We start from the raw sequence: 18,180 nt of genomic DNA on the forward strand, positions 1-18,180 counted from the left end.
CATATATTCTGTCCATAAAAGTTATGAACAGAATCGGTGACATGGACCAACACAGCGGAGTACAACCCTCACTGAAAACGGATCCGACTTACTGTGGACACTGGTCATACAGGGACCAGTCCCCACGTATTAGGTGTTCCAGTACTCCATAGTCCCAAAGTAGCCCCCACAAAACTCCTCACGGAACATGGACGAATGCCTTCTCCATGCCCACAAAGCACATGTAGACTGGTTGGGCGAACATAACAGCGCGAAAAGCCTGCTGAGGGTACAGAGCTGATCCACTGTTTGATGGCCAGGATGAAAACCACACTGCTTCTCCTGAATCCAAGACTCGACTTTCCGGGGAACCCTCCTCTCCAGTACGCCTGAGTAGACCTTTCGATGGAGGCTGGAACACATTCAGGTATCCCATTTTATAAATGGGACGTACCAACCCAGTCTATCAATCCAGAAGCGCTTTCCCCCATGTCCAGGCAATGTAGCAGAGACGGTTTAACAAAGGCATGCCCACAACATCCAGAACTTTTAGAAACTCTGGACGTATCTCACCCACCCCCTTGCCACTGAAGAGCTGTGAACCACCTCAGTAACTTCAACCCAGAAATGAGGAGAATCCACTTCAGAGTCAGAGCCCTGTCATTGGAGTTGAGAAGGGCTTCAAAGTGTTCGATCCATTGACTCACGGCATCCCAAAATGAGATCAGTAATGCCTCATCCCCACTATACACAGTGTTGATGGTGCATCACATTTCTCTCTTGAGATGTCGAATGGTGGACCAAAATTTCCTTGAAACCATCCGGATATTGTTCTCAATGGCCTCACAAAACTCCTTCCATGTCCGTTGTTTTTCTTGAGAGACGACCAGAGCCATGTGCCGCTTGGCCAGCCGGTACCCATCAGCTGCCCCTGGAGTCTCACGAGCCAAAAAAGGCCGATAGGACTTCTCCAGCACGACGGAATCCCTTACTGGCAATGTCGACCAGTGGGTTCTGTGACTGCTGCCACGACACGAACCGACCACATTGTGGCCGCAGCTCTGGTCAGGAGCCTCGGCAATAGGGGCACGTAATATGGTTCACTCTGACTCAATGTCCCTCTTCTCTGACATGAGAGAAGCTCTGTCATAGGTGGGAGTTAAAACTCCTTCTGACGGGGGACCCTGCCAGGTGTTCCCAGCAGACCCCCACAAAACGTTTGGGACTGCTGGGACGGGTCAGTATTTTCTCCACCATCGGAGCCAACTCATCACCAGGTGGTGATCAGTTGACAGCTCTGCCCCTCTTTTCACCTTAGTTTTCAAAACATGCGAGTCCGATTACACAACGACAAAATCAAACATCAAACTGCGGCCTAGGGTATCCTGGTGCCAAGTGCACATATGGACAGCCTTATGCTTGAACATGTTCATTATTGGCAATCCAAGTCAAGCACAGAAGATCAACAATAGAAAACTGTAGGATTTGTGCGAACCTCATTATCATTTCTCATGCATTCACTGCAAAATTTATAAGTTCATCCTGCAATTGACGAACACGTCTGCCCGCCTTTGATTGCAATGTATAATGCTTTATTTCCATGATATCAGCAAGCTGTAGATGTGGCTAGGGAGTTAAAGTACATCACTAGGTTCCTTAAGCAGTGGCCTAAGGAATTTGATTGCATAACCTGTTCTGTCTTAGCCAACCAATAAGCCAAAATGTGTGCCTTGTTGCTGCCAAATTCCACTCACATGGTGACACATAGATAAACAGACTCAGACCTCCCATTTGCGTTCTCAACCCCTACCTTTAGAGTTGGGCCGTCCATGTGATCAGGGCCTCCAAATTGAAGAAAAGTGGACAAAAAAGGAATACAATAAGGCAGAACACCGTTGGGGAATTGTGACAAGCAGTTCGCAGCGGGACTCCTCCTTGCAAGTGAAAATCGAAAAGGATGTCCTCTCTTATTTCTGCATGCTTTTATACATGTCTGAATGGCAAAACTGTGACCCATTCTGTTTTTTTGTCAGCAAATATGGACCCACACTGAGCTATAGTACATAGTATAGCCACAGATATCTATCCTACTATTTTACAAACAATTGGATGTCTTTGATATACAAGTTGAATCTTGGCAATAGTATTTAGCTTGCCTTTAATCAATTAGCAAAATAAATTTATATTTCTTTATTTCCATTCAAAATTGAGTGTTCTTGATTATCCCATGCGAATTTCAGTTTCTTTCAAAGATAATTTAAAAAAACACGCCCCTTTCTTTAGAATATATTTTGTCAGAATAGCAAAGGGGGTAACCACAGTTAAGATGATAGCTTTGCCAAGATTTATGTACCTTTTCCAGATGATCCCCCTTAATATACTGAAAATATTTGTCACCAAAGTTGCTGAGGGAGTGTTAGCCCTCCTTTGGAACAGGATACTGCTAAAATTTGAAAATCTTTGTCCCAGTGCATTAAATCTGAAAGAGAGCTCGCTCTACCAAAATGTATGTACTATTACTACTGGTCCTGTTATTCATTCATTTCCATTCTGCGTATCCTCACATGGGTTGCATGGGGTGCTGGAGCCTATCTAACCCTACTAAGTGAATCAGGCGGGGGACACGGTCAATTGGTGGCCATCCAATCGCAGTGGTTCAGTTATACGAAACTGAAAATGTCCTCCTAAATTAATGTGTTGAAGGAAAAACATTACACGTAATTCTCATCTTTAGAATGATGATCTGATCTGCCTTCTTTTCTAATTCAATGAACTAAAGGACATTTGCAGGTCTCAACATAACATGGCTCATGTGAGTAAGAAAAAAGGAAACAGAGGAGACCCAAAATGGAAGAATCTTGAGCACCATTTACATTGGATCTCAGGCATCTACTGAATGGTAAAGCCAATTCAAAAATAGATTGTTCTGAACTTGGTGGGGCCTGGTGGTTGAGTGGTTAGAGTGTTGGTCTTACAATTCTAGGGTCAAGGGTTTGATCCAAGGTCAGTCCTCACTGTGGGCAGATTGCATATTCTTCCTGGGTTAGTGTAAATGAATGAATTCATTCATTCATTTGAATTGTCTGTTGTGTTGATTACGTACAGCAGTATGATAACAGTCCAAGTGACTGACCAAATCAATTCAAGATTTCAGTGTATTTTTTTTACATAAGTCAACAAGTACGTGTAGTTGATACTCAGAAAATCAACATGACACAGCATTAATGATCGACCTCTCTTGTTTTTCTTAAATTAGTAGTCTGCTGTTAACTTTACAAACTCAAAACTATATTTTGTACATTTTTGGTTTCTAGCATTTACCAATCCTTTGAATCGCTAAACTAATAATTTGCTAAACTAATAATTTGTTATATTTTACCTTTTTAATAAATAAAAAAAATTCTTCACAGGGCGGCCCGCTGACCGAGTGGTAAGAGAATCGGCCTTACAGTTCTGTCCAGGTACTCTGATTTCCTCCCGCATTCCAAATACATCCAGGAGAGGCTGGTTGAACACTCTAAATTGCCCCAAGGTATGAGGGTCAGCGTGAATGGCTGTCCGTCTCTTTATGCCCTGTGTAGCTGCGATAGACTCCACCACGCCATGCAACTCTTGTGCGGATAAGCAGTTTAGACGGATGAAAGAATTTCACTCCAATTTAAGGAATTATAGATCATTTTAGCTGGACAGCCTTTAATTTTCTTCTCAACAATGCATCAAATGACCCATTTTCCTCAGGTTGCAAAATGGGAAATGCATGAACAAGTGCTGCATACATATTAAACAGGGGCCACCTGATTTACAGCTGTTTGTCACAAATGTTATGAATGAATGCGACACTGCTACTTTTTTTTAAAAAACACCCTAATTGCACAGCCTTAAGTGTATATATCAAGAATGGTGGGTCTTGTCAAGGTGTCCCAACTTACTGGGAGAAAAAATAAATAAAGAGGGAACCTCATTGGTAGAGCTGGCGGCCCCGATACCCTGGTCTTCCGTTAGTTTTATTTTTGAATGTGTGAAGTATTTTTTTAAAAACTGAAATTGGAATTAGTTAGGTGCATATTTTAGAGATACATAAGCACATGGCCAAACAATAATTATGTGCAATGTATTTTAGTACAAAATTTAAAAAAACATGTAGAATAAAGAAAATATCTGTCATGCTTAATTTGTAAATGTATATTTTAACTCTTACCATCCTGAGGCTTCCTTTATGTGTTTTTCTCAGTTTTGTCTGTTTGTAGCATTTAAATATGTTTAAGATGCCTTAGATATATTGTGTGGTATAAATCCCAGCAGAGCGCTATCTATATGTACTGTTATTATGACACTATGATCTATTATTTTCCTATAGTATACATGTTGAAATTGCTTGTTCTGTATGATACAGTGAGCAGTTGATGTACAGGTAGGTGTTTTTTCCTGCTTTGCATTGCTGCCTGTCGCACCTCCTCCGGTGCCAACGGGTCAGCTGCAGGGTCATCAGCCAGGAACCACCGTTCATTGATGTTTCGCTCTTTTAATCCTGGAACATCTCCTGGTGGCGGAGCAGTGACAGAGACGTCTCCCTGTCACCCCCTGTAGCTGATAGCTGTTGTCTCCTGCAGCCGTTGTTGGGGTTTGCTGTTGTTTCCTCAGGTCCTGTCCTTTCTCCTAAACCAGAGCCAAAAGCTGACTATCTCTGCCTCCTCTGCCAGCTCTTTTATGGCTTTCCTCAGGTTGCCTCCAGTCACCCCTGCGTCCCTCGGGAGGCATGTTGTTGACAGGCCGACGTAGCCTCGGCAGCCAACCTCGACTGGGTAGATGATGCCAATTTCCTGGCACTCGGGTGCCAGCTCCAAGTATTTGAGTCGGCCTCAATCCCCTCCACTGATGGTACTGTTAGTTCTAAGAGGTGCACTGCTCTTGCCTTGGAGGACCATACCACTATGTCTGGGCGGAGTGATGTGGTGATGATCTCCGTGGGGAATTGGAGCTGCCTGTTGAGGTCAACCCTCAAGTCCCACTCCTGACCATGGAAAAAGACTTAGTGCCACTCTTGGCCTGGTGTATCTCTTTACCCCCCTTCCGTGACGAAGTTGGCGTGGCTCGCTGCTCTTTTACTGCTCTGTCGGCATCCCTCCAGCACTTCAGATAGTTTCCTCAGGACCTGGTCATGGCGCCATCTATAGCGCCCCTAGCGTTGGGAGCTTTGCAATGTGCACAGCATACCTCATTCCCGAACTATTGGTGGCGGTTACGAGGACAGGGAGGTGTGTCGTAGGTTGCGCGAATGAGGAAGCTGATCCTTGCCTGTGGGATATTCCACAGGTCAGACCAGCTGATGTTTTGGTTGACAACTCCCTCCCAGGTTGTCCAGCTTCCTTGTCGGCCCTGTGACACGTCCTTCATCTTATAGCTCTCTTCCCCATCCTTGTCAACTCTGCCACCACCATCTCCTTCCTCTCCCTACGGTTAGCTCTGGACCAGAATCGTGGTGTTTCTCCCGATCCTACCCCTGCTTTTCCTGCCTGGAGTCTGCCCATGATCTCCTGATGCTGCAGTCTATTGATGGCTTGGTCAACCTCAGCCTGGGCGTTCCACCTTCGGCCAGTGGGAACCTTCATGTTGGCGTTCCTTACTGACTGGTCAGTGGACTCTCTTAGCTTGAGAACCAGCCTAGACTTCTCTTGCCTGTAGCCCAGACTGATAGACGGGAGTGACAGTTGCAGTGCATTCCTTTCAAAGAGTCCCGTTTTGGAAAGGCACTGTGGTAGACCTAGCCACTTTCTCATGAATGAATTGGCCATCCATCTTGCTCACCGTGAATGAGAAGATCTTGCTCATTTTCAGGTGCCACATTACCCTTCTGTTTAGTATGAACTGGTAGCACCAGAACTTGAACTTTTCGGGGAGCTGGCTCTGGTCAATCCTTGACAGGCCATCAGTAAGTTGTCTCATGATGGTTCTCTCCATCTGTTTACTAGCAAATAGTCATCGTGGTCCATTTATGCTGGGCTATGGGCAAGTGTGAAGAGTTTATAAAATGATCACTTACACAAGCTAGTGTTGTTGTTTAGCCTATTTACATTCTTATAAATCTAAGAAAGATGTGATAAATGTAAATTTGAACTTTATATAACCCTGCTCATATTAGTGTATTTTTTTACTAGAGGAAGAAAAGACACTCGTGTTTGAAGAACCTATTATTTGAACATAATAGTGTCATTATGCCAGTTAAGATTATAACACTTAAAAAACATGCAAAATATTAAACAAATCCATCCTCAGTCCTAATCACACAAATCCATCCTTACAAAATAAATATATTTTTAAACATGCATATAGATTGAGTGAACAAGTAGAATTTTCACACAATTCATAAGGTGTTTGCATGTTCTCCATGGGCCTGCGCGGGTTCTCTCTGGGTACCCTGGTTTCCTCCCACATTTCAAAAACATGCATGGTAGGCTGGCTGGACACTCTAAAATGCCCATAGCTATTAGTTTGAGCGTGAATGGTTTTCTGTCTCCTCGTGCCCTGCGATTGGCTGGCTACCGATTCAGGGTGTCCCTCGGCTTGTGCCCGAAAGTCACCTGGGATAGGCTCCAGCGCCCCCCACGATCCTTGCGAGGATAAAATGGTTCAGAAAATTAATGAATGAATTCATAAGGCACCTCTCAGGTCCCATAGCACAGTGGGACATGCCAAATGCATACATTACACATCCAGACACTGATGTTTTTTGCTTAAGTCAAGAATGTGTGTTGACATGCACATGCACAAATATATATGATAAAAATAATACTGAATGTGAATCCTGTGGAGGGAGCAGTCATCATTCATATATCCTTGTTTTGCCCTTCATTGAGCATGTGATTTTGGGGGATGGCACTGCACCAGATTGGCTCATTATACATACTGACAAGCAGGTGCACGTGCACACACTCAAATGACACTTATCACACAAAGCAATGTCAAATAGACAAAGAACACGTGTCGCCCACCCTATGTTATTGGGTTACTTGTTTAATAAAGCCTCATATTTTTCACGCATATTGGATTTGTAAATTGGGGCGTAAGTAAAAGGTGAAGAATCATTTTCTACTTGTGTCACCTTTGCCTTCCTTTATGCTGTGGCATTTAGCATTCATGACTTGTCCTCAGACAAAAAGCCAGCATGTGTGGGCTGAAAGTCAAGTAAAGGACCACTGAATAAGGAATGAGTGTTGTACGAGGTGTTTATGAAGTGCAAAGAATTACAGTACATAGTCTATTTGCAGTACATACTACATTCTCCATAGTAAATACCTATCCGAATGTTTTTTTTTCTTTTTAGAAATTGTATATATTGATATATGACATTGGTGTAGTGTTGGAAAATTATCAGCAATTCTTAATATTGCTAAATGCATCAAACCCAACATATTTCACAAGTGCATTCACCCAACGCTTCATAATTAGATTAAAGCAATGATTCCAAATTTAAAAATGTGGGTGTTAACACACCCTCCCTCATACATAGTTACCGTATTTTCTCGCTTATAAACCGTATTTGTAAAAAAAAAAGTGATGACTGAATCCAGGATACGGATTATATGTGCACAAATTAGACTTGACATGCACGAAACTGCAAGGTGACAAAGACGAAACAGCCATAATGTTAGACAATGCAGACGATACGGTCATTTATTTCAAAATAGAGAAAGATAAACAGATAAAAGGCTAAACAAAATTTATTTTGACGCCCATAAATGAAATTCAAGAAAATACATAAAGCGAATCTTGCATACAACGTGAAAAAACTCACTGCCTGCCTGCCATTGCTCGCTCAGGGCGCCGCCATCTGACCTTTTAACGCTAGTTGAATGTGTGTGCTCTGACTGGCCAGCCTTGATATATGTGTTCTTAGATATACCATGACAGCACATCCCAATAGTTGTTAAGGCTGATCGAATAGCTTGCGGTCGATCATTAAAAAATCAGCATTTATACCTGCGTAATGTGTATCTCATCCTATTATTGCATCCAGAGACTCTGACACACTTCCTGGTTGTACTGCTCATGTGACGTCCTTTTTGAATTCGTCCACGTGCAGGCAACACCCTTTCAGAATATACAATCCAGCAGACAATGCTTTTTCATACATCGTCTCAGAAATACCACATTCGATGATGTTTCTTACAATTTTCCCTTCAAAGTGTAAAACATTTGTACTCCCCATTACAGGATTGTCAAACTGGTCCTCGAAGGGCTGCAGTGAGTGCAGATTTTCATTCCAACTGAACAAGAGGATACCTTTTGCAAGTGTAATCAGTTGATTAAAGTCAGGTGCTACATATTTTAGAAGACACCTCTTTGGTTAAACTGTCGTCACTGGATTGGTTGGGACAAAGACCAGGACCCATTGGGGCCCTCTGCGGAATCGGTTTGTGTAGAAGAGGGCTATTTTTGTGTGTGTGCTGAAATAAAGAGCTAGGCCTTCTTCTATTCGCGAATTCTTTTATTTTCTCAAGTGGACAGAAGAAGGCACCTATAAGTCTGTAAAACAACTTCAGGAGGCAGGTTAAGAAAGTGTGAGACCAATTTAAAGGAAATAAGTTTATTACCAGACTGCAGAATGGGGATACCTCAAACAGTGTGAACCGCTCACAGTCTGTTGTCCTGCAACTCTCTTCGAATGACCAGTGAGTGAGTCTTATATACAGGCAAAACTGACAGTTGTCAGCAGGACTTTGGACAGATACGTTTCAGTCATTTTCAGGGCAAAGATTGATTGATCAGTGTCGGACAGTTAAGTGTTTGTGCTGACATGTCAACTCAATCACATGACAAAGATTGATTAATCAGTCAGACTGTTGAGTGTTTATGCTGAGATGTCAGCCATTCACAGTTTGTATGAGAACAATGCTTTTATACTCACAAAAACTGATATAATCTTACAGGCACAAACTTGATTCTAAGAATTAAACAAAGTGAAAACAGAACATCGAACAATAACACAAATTAAAACACACTAAGACGGAACATTTGGACAATACAGATCAGTCTGGGCCCCCTCTCCTTCCACCCTTCAGTGGCTTTTGGGTTGCAGAGAGGGCCATGCTCCCAAAACAAGTCCACCTTTAAGACTACAGTGGTACCTCGACATACGATCGTAATCCGTTCCGAGACTGAGATCGTATGTCTTATGAGAGAAATCATAAAATTAAATGATTTTAAGACAATTTTAAGGGTACGGCTTATCTGCGGAGGCGGTCTATTTGCAAGAAACGGTACATATACCAATTTTTTTAGTAGTTTGAATAACACCACCATGGTGGTTGGTGAAGGGGAGGATGATGCAATGGATAGGGTGAAGTTGAAAAAGTTGATTTGCTGTGGCGAACCGTCACGGGGACAGGGCGAGATTACAGTATAGTAATTGAATGTGGACAGGGCGAGATTACAGTATAGTAATTGAATGTCTATTTTGAAAAACCGACTGACTAACCACAAAGAGCCACTGACAGCATTCTTAGTCTTATATAGTGGTAGGGTCGAGTTAGAAAGCAGGAACACCCTGTAACGAAACACGATCCTGTCCACGAGGACACCACCAATTTAGTTAGGGTTTTCAATTGTTTATTTACAACCGAAAGCTACCCATGAGCCTGATAAGGATAAGTAGTGTTGAATATAAATGAATCGACCTAGGAGGTTTTCTTCTTTGGGGCAACAATGTAAAAAAAAAAAGTAGTGCGAAAAAAGTAAAGATACTTCTAGTGCTCAAACACAGACAAGCACTACACACTAGCTAAGCAGAAACACTGGTCCTGGGACTAAATGGTAGAAGAGGTATGGGTGTTGTAAAGTCAAAACTTTGCAGGTCAAGGACATTATATAACCAAAAGAATCCCAACATTTAGAAGCAAATCATCAAAAATACTGTCATTTCTAAACCAGATTTCCAGTCACTAAAGATCATGTTTACAGGATATCAGCTTGTGGAGTTTTTGGGATGTACTAGGGAAAAGTTGAATGAAGACATAATTTTAATTTTGGCTGGGGCTAGTTCGTCCAGACAGGCATAGAGAGTGTTGTTGCAATTAGCAACCAGTTCAGAGGGGTTGTCAGAGTGAAGTAAATTTTAGCCTGTTCAAATACGGTAGGCTGTTCAGTTGACTGGAAAAACAGATCTTTAGAGGGTTGTTGGATTTCTTTATTCCATTATGTAAAATTTGTTATGTGTTGTTTTTATGTTGTTAAATGCCACAAATACCACGGGAATCACACTGCCTCACCAGGCAAAATATACTTGTAACATTTTCAGCAATAATATATTAAATTACAAGGCTCTATCAATGCGTGATAACAAATCTTAGTTCTTAGGTTTTGAAAACAAATTTATTCAGGGTTTTAGACATACATGGTATGTATTATTTGAATCTGAAAAACATGATTCCTCAAAATTGGTGTGTTAGAATTATTATGGAATATTCTATATGTGTTGTAAGCATTTTTTTAAATAAGTAGTAAGGCTATAAATCAAGTCATGGGAAGATGGACTTTTTCCTCCACATTCGACTCCTCAAGGACAAAGAAAAAAGAGGACACGGCGTTACGAACACTTCTCCCGGCAGGACCAAATGAGACTGTTATGACGAGACTCCACCAGCAGATTTGAAAATACGGCTTTGCTTACATTATAATACTACTTTGTTTACCTTATAATGCATTCCTCACACTGTTGTTTTTCTAACCAGCGAGGGTGTTATGGTACTGATTACATAAACAAGTTTTTCGAATGTCGCGATTAAATACAATGATTCAGTTACTGCAATTCAGAATGCACTGTGGACTGAGACGACGTCACAAGGCATCTCCTTCGAAGTGTAAGCAGCTATGTTGAAAGATGTTTTTCCTTTTTTAATTAAATATTACTAATAATGATTTAAAAGGTTTGAATCATTATTCCAACATGGTGAAAATGCTGTTGGACGTTGTTGAGCAGAGTTGCCCGGTGGGGAGTGGTAAGCACGTCCGCCTCACAGTTCTGAGATCAAGGGTTCAATCCCGGGGTGGATTCCAACCTTCCTGGGTGGAGTTTGCATTCCTCCCACACCCCAAAAGCATGGTCGGATGGTTGAACACTCTAAATTTCCCCTAGGTTGTTTGTCTACTTGTGCCTGCAATTGGCTGGCAACCAATTTTAGGTGTCCCCTGCCTGCTGCCCATAGTTGGCTGGGATAGGCTCCAGTACTCCCCGCGACCCTTGTGAGGATATGCAGTAAAATTAGTGAATAAATGAATGAATGAATGGATTTGTTGAGCAGCACGGTTGTTGAGTGTTTAGCACGTTTGCCTCAGAGTTCTCAGATCGAGGGTGCATATGTGGGTTTTCTCCAGGTGCTCCCACTTCCCACCACAGGCTGACTGACCACTTCAAATTGTCCATAGGGATGAAGATGTGTGCGAATGGTTGTCTGCCTCCTAGTGCCCTGCGATTGGCTGGCCAACCACTTTAGGGTACCCCTGCTTACTGTTCGTAGATGGCTGGGGTAAGCTCCAGCACCTTTGGGCAACCCTTGTGAGGATATGCTGATCGGAAATTAAATGAAAGGATTTGTTGACTGCATCATTCATCGACTTAAAGAACATCAGCATCACGACTGTTCACACAACCCCAAATACCCCTTTTAACTAGGCTTATCGAATATAGACGGAGAACATGCTGCAATGTTATGGTGCTACCCTGAACTGTAATAAGCAGCAGCTGGAGGCAGGTCAGTTAACTGTAAGGTTGACTTGATTGTCCAATTCTTATTTGAAAGTTTATGGGTATATGGATTTCAGCTCCCGTTCTTTTTATATCACTCAAACATTTTCATGAAATCACACTTTTCCCCAAAGATTTTGACAACCAATATCAAAAAGTCTTGCATATTTTACTTGGTTCCTTGACATAAGTTGTTTTATTATATTGGAGCTGCTTCCAACTAACTGATTGAGAGGTAATGTGACACTGAAATAAAAACGAAAGAAAAGAAACTACAGTAATAATGTAAGAAAACGGGAAGAAAAATTACGCTTTATTTCCCTAGGGAAATACAAGGATGTTCAGTTATTAGATTTAAAGTTCCTTTTGTTGTATTGTATAATTTAATTTCTTGTTTTCTTTCTACTGTATGAAAATACTGCATAATAAGTCTTGAATATTACTATACAGCAGTGGCGGCCGGTGCATTTTCTCGTAGCGCCTTCAACGTATCAATCCAACCCTCAAAAACAATTTTATGGCTATAAAACCTCTACTGCAGCTAGAGCTGCGACACATAAAAAATAATCAATAAATCAATGCACAAAAATGGGGTAAAATTTACTTCCTAGCAGCATTTCATGATTAAATACAAATACTGGAGCTTTTCACACATTAAAACCAGGCCAGGGGGGCGATTTTCCCGGGAAAAGACAGCGATGAACGTCAATGGCGTACGGGCAAACATTGCCCAAAAATGGGGTAAAATCCAGCCGAAAACAGCATTTATTGATTAAATACAAATACTGGAGCTTTTTAGACATCAGAACCGGGCCCAGAGTATCATTTCCCTGGTAAAAAAACAGTGATGAACGTCGATACGTCCATACGTGAAATGACAAAAAAAATGCACTAAAATTAGGTAAAATCCACTTCCTAGCAGCATTTATTGATTGACTACAAATACTGGAGCTTTTGAGACATTACAACCAGGCCAGGGGGGTGATTTCCTCGGGAAAAGACAGCGATGGACGTCAATGGTGAAACGGCAAAATTAAACTGGGGTAAAATCTACATCTTAGCAGCATTTAGTGATTAAATACAAACACTGGAGCTTTTCAGATATCAGAACCGGGCCCACAATTGAAATATTATTTAGGAATATAGCCATATTATACTCACCAAAAATTCTTTTTAACTGTACACAATATCCATCCTCCTTTCTTTATTCCTTCTTTTCTATCGCCATCAAAGCTAATGACGAAAGTCGAGCCTGTCCTGTCATATTTCCGGCATTGTGGGTGGAGTTTGCGATCTCTTGGCCCGCCTACTAGCCAGTCATAGTTGGTGAAAGCAATCACGTATCCCAGCCAGCAAAATGCTAATGCCTATGAAAAATCATTGTGGGGTTACCAACTCGAAATCTGATTGGTTAAAAGCAACAGTCTTGTTTAATGCAGCAGACCCCGCAGAACTGATTGTGAAGGCTTTGAGGCAGATCTGATCTGGCAACAAATAATGGCTGAAATGTGATTGGTTAAATGCTTCAATATGAAAACACACACCTGGAAGCAGTGCAACCAGGGGGAAAAGCAATGAAAGGAAGCTAACAGACCATTTGGAATAATAAGTATTGATGGACAAAATATAATATGATTCAGATATTTCTTAGGCCAGCAGAGAAGGCCTTGAAGGCCCTGATGGCCCACCACTGCTATACTGTGATTCTCATCTCATCAGTTGTGGTTGCAAAAGCACAGCTTACAGCAGGGGTGGCCAACTGCGGTCCTCGAGAGCCCCTATCCAGTCTGTTTTTCATGTGTCATTTGATTCAGGTGTGGTAGAGGAAGGAGATATGGAAAACAGACTGGATAGGGGCTCTTGAGGTCCAGACTTGGCCACCCCTGGCTTACAGTGTTAAAATAACAACAGTGCTAAACAATTCCTTTAAAATATTTGTCCAGCATTAAGGGATTTATTAATTCATTCATGTACCACTTATCCTCAAAAGGACTGCGGGGGGTACTGGAGCCTGTCCCAGCCAACCGCAAGCATTAGGCATGGAGCACCCCAAATTGGTTGCCAGCCAATCACAGGGCACAATGAAAGAGACTACGCTCACGCTTACAATCACACTTCCACCGTGTGGGAATCGAACCCAGACAGCCCGCACCCACGTCAGACAGAAGAACCACTCGACTAACAGGTGGCTTAAGGACACCATAGTTAATTAAATTGATGATTGTATTATTAATGTTATTTACTAATAGTTAATGGGTTAAACAACAATGCCCTAAAACTTTCAGAAATGTATTTTAGAAAATATCGCGGATGACAAAAAAAAGACTGACGGTATTACTCTAACAGAAAAAGAAAACTAATCGCGCTTAGGAGAAACTCCGTGTGGTCAATTAATGTGTGTTTTGAATCAATGGGAGTGCTACATTTTACAGGTATGAATCTGTATAATCGACCAGATGTGAGCAAACTTTCATCCCAATTGCACAACATATAGTATATCATAGTCATTTTCTGATGTTTTTCTTTATTGTGTGTGACGGAAAATGATGTGCAGTACTGAATAAATTCCAAACCAAGCTTTCTCTCAGGAATTCTGCCAAGAAGGCATAGTATATGTGCATATGTGAAATAGCCAGAAGCAGATTTCTTATTTCAATCTTTTTCTTTTATTATACAATGCCTCTGAGTGTTTGTGTGTGTATGTGTCCCACATTTGTAATTGTGCTGCTGACAATATCAATTTTATTTGTTAGAGGCTGCAGGGAAGATCATGCAGTTGTGGTATGTAATGAGCATGTATTATTGGTTTTGCTTCCAAGCACAGATAGCATTTCTAGGTTAGAACTGGGTGAGAAAACGATAGCGATGATTATCGTGAAATAATTTTTGTCAACGATAATATTAAAAACTTTATATAAAAATTCGATAATTTGAAACTGTAAGTACACCACCCGATGGCGACGGAGAACGGGGGCACTGTTGCGAGATGAACGCTAGTTCCAGACCAAATCTCAGGAGAAAAAGAGGATGACGAGGAAACGTGTTTTTAGCACTTTAGCAATATAGGGTAACGCGGAGCATTAACGCAAAAGGACAATAACAGGGCCAAAATAAGCAATTATGAGATTAAGTGCAACACCGAGCCGACCCACTGAAAGAGCCAAGGGAATTCTCCCTGGCATTTTCTTTAAATGCCTCCCTAATACCTAGCTGTGCGCAAAGAGTATCCTGATTGAAAACGTCCTTAACCCACTGTCCTCATTTGAGGACGGCCTGTAATATTTTTCTTACTTGATATCAATATGTTTTCCCATTTTATGTAAATTTTCTGAAAACATTGAAAAAATCTAAAACTTGTTATCTTGGGTTAATATGGGTTAAGTTGATCTTGATGAGAACCTGATGCTTTCTAATTACAGAAATTACAATTATCTTACCAGAAGGGGGCAGGGGCAGGGACAGGTACAGGTACAGGGACAGGGACAGGGACAGGGACAGGAACAGGGACAGGGACAGGGACAGGGACAGGGACAGGGACAGGGACAGGGACAGGGACAGGGACAGGGACAGGGACAGGGACAGGTTTATTAAAGTGATTGAATTTTTTATTATTTTGTGATTCCGATTGTCTTTGAAATCAAGAGGGATTGAAGAGAAATATTTCTTATCATCGCATGTATTCTTTCATTGCTTTCAAATAATGTATATCTATATATGTAGGTTCCTAGCTATCTTTTAGTTTAGAGACAGGATGTCTGTGGAATTTTGCTTTTACATAACTAATTCACTTACCCAAGCAGAGGGGGCCAAAAGGAGACGGAATGGTTGCTCTGTTCCTGGCTATTATGATGAGCAAGGGAAGTTCACACCTTTTCTTCTTAACTCATCTCCTTGGAACAGGACATGACTTGAGTTACACCCAATTGTTCATTTGCATATAGTCTTAAAAGTGGAGTTGTTTTGGGAGCATGGCCCTCTCTGCAACCCGGAAGCCACTGAAGCGTGAAATGAGAGGGGCCCTGGACTGGTCTGTATTGTCTAAATGTTCTGTCTATGTGTGTTTTAATTTATGTTATTGTTCTCTGTTCTTTTTACACTTTGTGTCATTGTCCTGGAATCAAGTTTGTACCATCTTCTGTCCACTGGAGAAAATTAAAGAATTTGCGAATAGAAGTAGCTGGTCTAGCTGTTCATTACAGCACACACAAAAATAGATCTCTTCTACAAATTAACGTTGTCGGCAGGATTCTCTCTGGATGGAAGAACAACTCTGAATTCATGGGAATGACATTTGTGACGCATCCTGTAATGTCAGAGAATGCATTGGCGGATCTGACAACATTATATTTGGATCCTGTAATAAGCAAAGAAAGCATTTGGCGGATTTGACAACTTGGGTTAATTGTTTTAAAGTACTAACGTGGGAATGACATTTGAGACGCATCCTGTAATGTTAGAAAATGTATTGGTAGATCTGACAACGTTAGATTTGGATTCATTTGGAATACCAGAGAATGCTTTGGTGGATCTGGGTTTGTTTGAATCAGATTATTTGTCTGTTAATAGTGTTGATCATCACATGTAGTAGATAGAACTCAGAGGTGATCATCTGTGAAGAGGACGTGTGTGTCCTAAGGGACTCAGAAGGTGGGGGCTTACCCACTCACCGCAGGGACTCACTCAGTGTCTTGTCAGTTTGTTCCAAAGGTGTTCATAAATCATGAGTATTCTAGTGTTGTCGTGTAATCATTGTTGTATGGTTTTATTTAGTTGTTAGTGAAACATGTAAACTGTGTTGCTTGAAGGTGAAAGTTGTATATTGAGTTGACGAAATGGATGGTGAGTTTGATACTGGATGTACGTTAAGTGAATATATGGTTTTCAGTGAGTTTAAATTTGAAGTAGTGTCAAACTCATTGAACAGGTGAACATTATGAAGAGAATTAGAGAATTTTGAAAGTGGAAAAAAATCCACACAGGTGGACCAAACCCTGGATTTGAACCCAGAACCCCAGAGCTGTGAGGCCAACATGCTAACCACTCACCCCACTAGGCCCACTAGGCCCACTAGGCCCACTAGGCCACTGAAGTTTATGTCTATAAGCAAAAGTAAAATGACACATATATTGGAAATTTTATAGGAGAAAGATAAATAATTAAAAGATTTCTCAAGAGATTTGTAATCGTCCCACAGTGCTTTCTCATGCAAATTAAAAACTTTACCTGGGTCATTAATAGTCAGATTTTGACTAAGTGGATGACACACTGCTACAACAGAAACTACAAATTCAACATGTAAATTCTAATTCATTATTAAATTAATCCACAAACAATTGATCAATATTATGATAATGTCACAGAAGCGTCATTTTTGGATCACACGTTGACAGCAAAAGGCCAAAAAAAGAAGTTATTTTGTCTTCTCCCAAATCAAAGAAAAAAGACAAATAGTGTGAACCTTATTTCTGTGTAATTAATGTCCACAATGGTAAACCACACCACAGCAAAATATAATTTACAATTTACAAAATAAGGGAAATGACTAAATTGAGTTCACCAGGAGGAATTTAAGCCTTCTGTGAAAATAAGCAAATCTTGGCAATTGGAATCATAGTAGGAATATTGTGTTGTAAAACCTCTGTGGTTAAGTGCCATTTGTAATACTCGATAGTACAGGTTTATTGAGTTGATTCTTGCTTTGAAGTGTTGCTACTATGTAGTGTATTACAAATGTTTACACATTTTATCATCTCAACCAGAATTTTACTGTATTATTATGGACTTTTGAAAGTTTACTTTTGTGAAATGATGTTGATCGAAATTTGTAACTTCGTAGTTAAAATAGATTTTTTTAATATGAGTCAAAGACATTTATTTTTACAAAACGTTTGTTTTTTTTAAAATTTATTTTCTATAAATAAACTATTTCCTTCTCAAGGTTTTTTTCTCTTGTTGCACGCTTACAGAAAATACTTCTGTGTTTTTGTTATAAATTTTAGTTCATCCAAGATGTTTTTACAGGTACATATTACAGTGGACATGGTACTAGTTAAATGAAGTCAACTATGAAATATTTTTTCACTAATATTTTTTTGAAAAATCATTGCAATGTATTCATAAATTATACTAACATGATGGAAGGCAGTGGCGGGCCATCAGGGCCTTCAAGGCCTTCTCTGCTGGCCTAAGAAATATCTGAATCATATATTATATTTTGTCCATCAATACTTATTAAATAATTCCAAATTGTCTGTTAGCCTCCTTTCATTGCTTTCCCCCCTGGTTGCACTGCTTCCAGATGTGTGTTTTCATATTGAAGCATTTAACCAATCACATTTCAGCCATTATTTGTTGCCAGGGTCAGAAATCTGCCTCAAGCCCTTCACAATCAGTTCTGCGGGCTCTACTGCATTAAACAAGCGTTGATAAGACTGTTGCTTTAACCAATCGGAATTCGATTT

This window comes from Stigmatopora argus, chromosome 10, assembly GCF_051989625.1.
Source record: "Stigmatopora argus isolate UIUO_Sarg chromosome 10, RoL_Sarg_1.0, whole genome shotgun sequence".
Classification (NCBI taxonomy): Eukaryota; Metazoa; Chordata; class Actinopteri; order Syngnathiformes; family Syngnathidae; genus Stigmatopora; species Stigmatopora argus.